Below are 6,086 nucleotides of genomic sequence, written 5' to 3'. Positions count from 1 at the left end.
ACTTTGTCTCCTTTTTATTTGCTTTAATTTCTTCATGGTTGTTCTTAGTTGTTGTGCTTGCATGTTCTTCATTGTTGTGGGTTGATTGCAATTAGTTTGAGCCCTTAATCCTCTCACTTTTGACATTAATCAAAGCACTAAAAGTAACAAGATATGGTCTACCAAGAATAATAGGAATTGTGGAATCCTCATCTATGTCAAGGACCACAAAATCTACCAGAATGATGAACTTTCCTACCCTTAAGGGAACATCCTCCACCTTACCCTTGGAATCCTAATTGATCTATTGGCTAATTGCAAGGTAATGTTGGTAGGTAAAAGTACTCCCTTCTCTAGTCTTTGATAAACCGAATATGGCATAATGCTAACACTAGCTCCTAAGTCACACAAGGCTTTATCAATTTTCATTTTATAAATAGCACAAGGGATAAAAAAGTTTCCGGGATCCTTCAACTTGGGTGGAATTTTGTTCATTATTATTGCACTACAATTCTCGGTCAAGCTAACCGTTTCCGCCACATCACATGGCCTCTTTCCACTGAAGATCTCCTTAAGGAACTTTACATAATTTGGCATTTGTTCTATCACATTGGTGAAAGTAAGAGTAAGATGAAGTTGTCTAAGCATCTCTATATATTTCCCAAATTGCTCATCCAATTTGTGCCTTTTAAACTTTGGGGGTAAGGGATCTTGGGCTTGTAAACTTCTTTTTCTTTCTCTTTTAACTTCTCAACTTGTTCCTTAGCACCTTCCTCAACCAAAGGGTTCTCATCTCCCTCAATCTCAATTTGACTCTTAGTAGGACTCTCTTTAGTATCTCTCTTCTTAGAAACGTCACTCTCAAGGATCTTACCACTCCTAGTCACAATCGCATTTATAGGGCTCTTAGGATCTAAGCTTGGTGAAGTCAAAGAAGAAAGATTTGTAAATTCCTTAAACTCACTAGCCAATTGAGAAATTTGGGTCTCCAACCCCTTATGGTAAGTCAACATGTCATTGAACTTCTCATTACTTAGGGAAATGTAGGTGTTCAACAATTTGGCTTGCTTCTCTGCGACATCCTCCAAGAAACTCCTAGAATAAAATGGTTGATCATAAAAATTATCACTTTGGCCTTGGGTATTTGAAATAAATCCAAGTGGGGTAACTCATTGAACATTTGTTTGAAGATTTCCCCTACTTTGATTGCTCCAATTACCTCTACATTGATTTTGGCCACAATCGTGATTATGGTTACCATTACCTTGGTTACGATCCCCATATCCTTGGCCATGACTTTGACCGTTATAACCATGGTTGTTATTGTTACCATAAATCCCTTGGATTCCATGGTTTCTATAACAACTATTTTGGTTATAACTATCATAATTCCCTTGGTTGTGATATTCCTATTCTAAACATTCCTTTGAACATCAAATCTCGGTCCAACATTATTATTAGCAACATATATAATTCACATGTTCATTCTAATTTCCAACATATTCATCAGAAGGAACAGTAGGGCAAATTGAAGCATCATGATCATTCATTCCACATGTATCACAAGACCAACATTCTCTAACCATGCAACAAGAAGAGGGAAGAGTGTTAGGGAAAGAAGGTGTATCTCTCCCCTTAATTTGGGAGGGAAGAGTCGGTGCTTGTGAGGTTGCACTCTCGAGCTTAACCTTGATAGAAACTACCTCCTTCCCTAAGTTTGAAATTTGAGTTGACAAATTGTTGATAGCATTGAGTTGATCAACCGAGCATCCCGTAGTGCTACTCTTATTTATCGGCTCTTTCTCACAATCTTGCCATTCCATGTAGTGTAAAACTACATCCTCAATGATATCTACAACCTCCTCCTCGGTCTTGTTCATGATTGGGCCTCTGGCTCCGGCATCAAGACTTGACCTCCCTTGAGGACTCAAACCACCATAAAAAAATTTGAATGATTAGGTAAGTGGGGATTCCATGGTGAGGACACTCGCGTTGATACCCTTTGTATCTCTCCCATGCTTCATAGAGTTTTTACTAGACCTTTTCTTGAAACCTTAAATCAAAGCTCTTGCCTCTGCCGTTTTCTTTTGAGGGAAGAAACGGGAAAGGAATTCTTTGGTGACTTCATCCCAAGTTCTCAAAGAATTAGTTTTCACTTCCTTGTTTAGCCACTCTTGAGCCCTTCCAATTAGAAAGAAAGGAAATAGCTTGAGCCTTATGAATTCTTGAGCAACTCCATTCACCTTAATTGTGTTGCAATATTTCTCGAACTCCTTAAGATGATTGAGGGGACTTTCATTTATTCCTCCACTATATTGTTGCCTTTCAATCAAAGTTAGCATTGCCGGCTTGATTTTAAAATCACTTTCCGGGATCAATAATGGAGCAATCTCGCTCTCACACTTGTATGCACCCGGAGTGCCCAACTCCTTCAATATAACCCTTGGGGCTTATCCCATGTTGACTTGTACACACAAAATCAAAGGAAAATATTAGTAATACGGCTTCAAATTTAGCCAAAAGAGAAAAATCTTTTTGTATTTTCGAAATTAAGTGAAATAGACTTTACAACAATAGCAAACAACTACGTCATTCCCCGATAACAGCGTCATTTCAACGACCTAGTTCCACCCCTCATCACCTATCTCTCTCACGCACGCCCCTCTCTCTCCCCTCCCCTGTCCATACGGTATGGAAACCGGGCCCCCTAGTGGCGCACGTTGGTGGTGGTACGGTGGTGGTGGTTCGTGGTTAGTTTGTTTCTCTCCTCTCCATCGAAGGTTGATTGAAGGGTTCAATCACGACGAACTAGCATTAGTGAAAGTTCAATTTTGTGCCTGTGAACCATGTAGAGGAATCACGTTTGGAGTTCTAGATCTCCTCATTATTCTTGCTCGATCACACGTGATCACACTTCAAATGTACAATTATGTGTTCTTTATGGGTTATGCAATGATCTTGGTTATTAGATGCTTATGAGTATGTTTCATGCAATTCCGTTTATAATACATAAAGTCCTACAATACTTTCATATACGCAGTAGCGGATAACATTAAAAAAGAAAAAAAAAGAAAATTAGTGACGGATGTAGGGGTACATAGAGTTACAACTGTACTCTCATTCCACCAAAAAAAAATTAATAACAAAGAGACTGCCTATAGCATACAACAAGTACGATCTGTTAAACGTATAGAAGCATATTCTGTAATTATTCTTACATCGGTCTTTATCTACTTAGGTTTATTTAATTCACTTTATTCTTAATATTCCCTTCATTTTATAATAATCACAGTAAAGTATTATGTTGCACAAAGTTTTAGGGAAATTAGTTCACCTTATTTTTGCTTATTTCATATCAGATTAGAAAAATTAAGTTCACATTTGATTTTATTAGAATATATAAGTTCCAATCATATTTTGTCGTTTTATGTGTGGTTCTTTATCGTAATCTTTACTTCCATTTAGGAAAAATTTACGAAAATTTCATGTTAGTAAAATACTAATTATTATGAATCTAACCTGTTTGATATATTTTTTCCTTAAAGATAAGCGTACATATATATAAGGTCAAATTTTGGTCAAACATCATGTCACAACAGATGAATTAAGATTTCATTTGATCTAATTAAATAATCTAAAATAAGCAGAAATACACATAACCTTATAGGGCGGGGCTCTAAGAGGAAATTTTATAATTTGAAGTATACTTATTGGGAAATATTTCATATTTAATTTAATTCTTAGAATGACATAATAAAAAAGTGTAAAAATAAAATAAGGGTGGGTGGAGTCTAATAAGTTGTGCCCAGTTAATTCCCAAAATTTTGGTACATAATCGTTTTTTCAAGTATCAGTGAAGGGCTACATGCATCTTTACATGTAATAATTGAGTGGTACATGTGTAATTTTCTAAATGCAAGTTGCAAACAGTAATTAGACAGCTCACCAAAAGTTCTGAATATATAAATGACCACGCATTTTTAATAAATTTTATGAAATGCTACTTGATTAACAAAAATTTGAGAATATAAATTTAAATCTCTAAATTGAATTGATCTAATTATATTCCCTCTTCTAATATTTGAAGTATTCAATCAATTTTGGATGAATTGTATTTGCCGTTATCAAATAAGGGAGTGTTGCAATTAATACAAAACGGATAAAAAAAATAGTTTTGCTATTACACAAACTTTTAAAAAAAATCGAGTGGACAATAATTATTGTACATTCATTATAAAGATCTCTTAATGTGATCAAAAGATACCTTTGAAATGAATAAAAGCTACCCAAATATATATAAAAGTAACCCAATTGAAATAAAAATAATCAACGCTTTATTGGTAAAGAATCACATTTCAAATGACTAAAATTAAATTATTATTGATTCAAAGTAATTTTATTACCCTTATAAAACTTTTCTTGTTCTATATATATATATATATATATATATATATATATATATTATATTAAGTTCAAAATTACCCAAAATAGGGAAAAAAGTTATCCTAAATTGGTTTAAAGTTATCCTTATATTACTCGACGTACACTAATATTAGTGTAAACCGGATGTAGATAAAAGTTTTTAAGTTATTACCTAATAGAGGAGTACAAAGTAATTTTTTCACTATATTATTATTTTCAATATTAAGCCATATCGGATCATATCACCAAATTTTTAGATTAGATCACACCAGACCATATTTTCTTATTTCTATTTGATTATTTTCGTATATTTTAACTTCATATTTGTGCATATTTGATATAATGATAAAAATTAGATATTTGAAATTTACACAATGATATTAATCTTACAATATTGCTTACAAAGTACGACTAAGGGATTGTTTTCATTGACTGAAATAAGCTGAATTGAACTAAACTGGATATTTTATGAGAGAATGAAGGAAATTAAGAGCTAGACTGAACTGAACTAAACTGAACTTATTAGAGCTGAACTAAACTGAAAATAATTTGATAAAAACAGGGCCTAAATAGGAAAAGACATAATAAGTAGTTCATATATTGCAAAGTACATAATAAGTAGTCCAAGTTAATTTTTAATTTTTGTTAGTTTGTTTAATTATATGAACTATGATTGCTTATAAAACAAAATTTGATACATTTGAATTAATAAGAATATGGGAATAAATTGTTACCACTAACTGTAATTCGAATCAATTTTTAATTGTTACCTGTTTCAGTTGGTTAGTATTAGTTGATTAGAAAGAGATAACGTATTATTGCCTAGCTATTAGCACTAGCATAGCCAATATAAGATAAGAGGGGGACACCACTTAAAAAAATAATAAAATAATAATAAAAAATAATAATAAAATTAAAAAAAAATTGTGTAAAAGAAAAGAAAAAGTAAGAACATGAATCACCATATGATCTCGGATTAAGCTTATAATAAATCATAAAGATAAAGAATAATATAACACCATTTTAATCTTCATCGCTTTGTATGAGAGCGTAGGTCCTATAAGAAAAAATAAGAAAAATAAGAAAATATGTAACGTAGGCCCTTTTCTTGTTATATTATTTTCTGTTCATTTCAGCTCTAATATGTTCATTTCAATTCAGTTCAGTTAAGTTCAGCTCTAATAATTTCAGTTTAATTCATTTCTAATAAGTTCAGTTAATGATAATAGGCCCGTAGTAGAAAAGAATAGGGTGATGAGTTGGAATTTGTTTTTTTTTTTTTTTTTTTTTTTTGAACGGAGTTGGAATTATTTCATGCTAATGGTGAAACTAGCCGTGCGTTGGGGCGCGCATGGCATTTGATAATCACCAAGCTAGTAATGGCTTGCAAATTAAACTTCCAAATAAAATAATTGTGGCACTTGTCGCAACTCCGTGCATAAAGTGTACAATTGGAGTCATCAATTTTTTAAATCTTCGAGGGTAAGGATTTTCTTGAAGGCTTAGATCTAATTGCGAATGGGCTTTCGAGGATTTTTTGAGTTGGAATAAATACGCTTTAAAAGGTTGGATGAGAAATCTGAAGTTTTGGGTTTTGGATTGGACTTTGGGTTTACTTGGGTTATCTTTTGATGGTTTGGACCTTAGCAACATTATCGCTCATTTGTAGGATCATCTTAGATAAG

The 6,086-nt window shown here is 33.0% G+C and overlaps 1 non-coding gene across 1 annotated transcript; it reads left to right on the top strand.

Moving 5' to 3' along the window:
* Nucleotides 1–1,948: 1,948 nt before the first annotated feature.
* Nucleotides 1,949–2,053, top strand: LOC145629668 (small nucleolar RNA R71). The gene has a single exon (XR_014111826.1). It is a non-coding gene; the product is annotated as a small nucleolar RNA R71 (small nucleolar RNA).
* Nucleotides 2,054–6,086: the final 4,033 nt, after the last annotated feature.

Source organism: Chenopodium album, chromosome 4, assembly GCF_948465745.1.
Source record: "Chenopodium album chromosome 4, dcCheAlbu1.1, whole genome shotgun sequence".
In the NCBI taxonomy this organism is placed as follows: domain Eukaryota; kingdom Viridiplantae; phylum Streptophyta; class Magnoliopsida; order Caryophyllales; family Amaranthaceae; genus Chenopodium; species Chenopodium album.
This window is presented reverse-complemented; position numbering and strand designations above follow the sequence as displayed.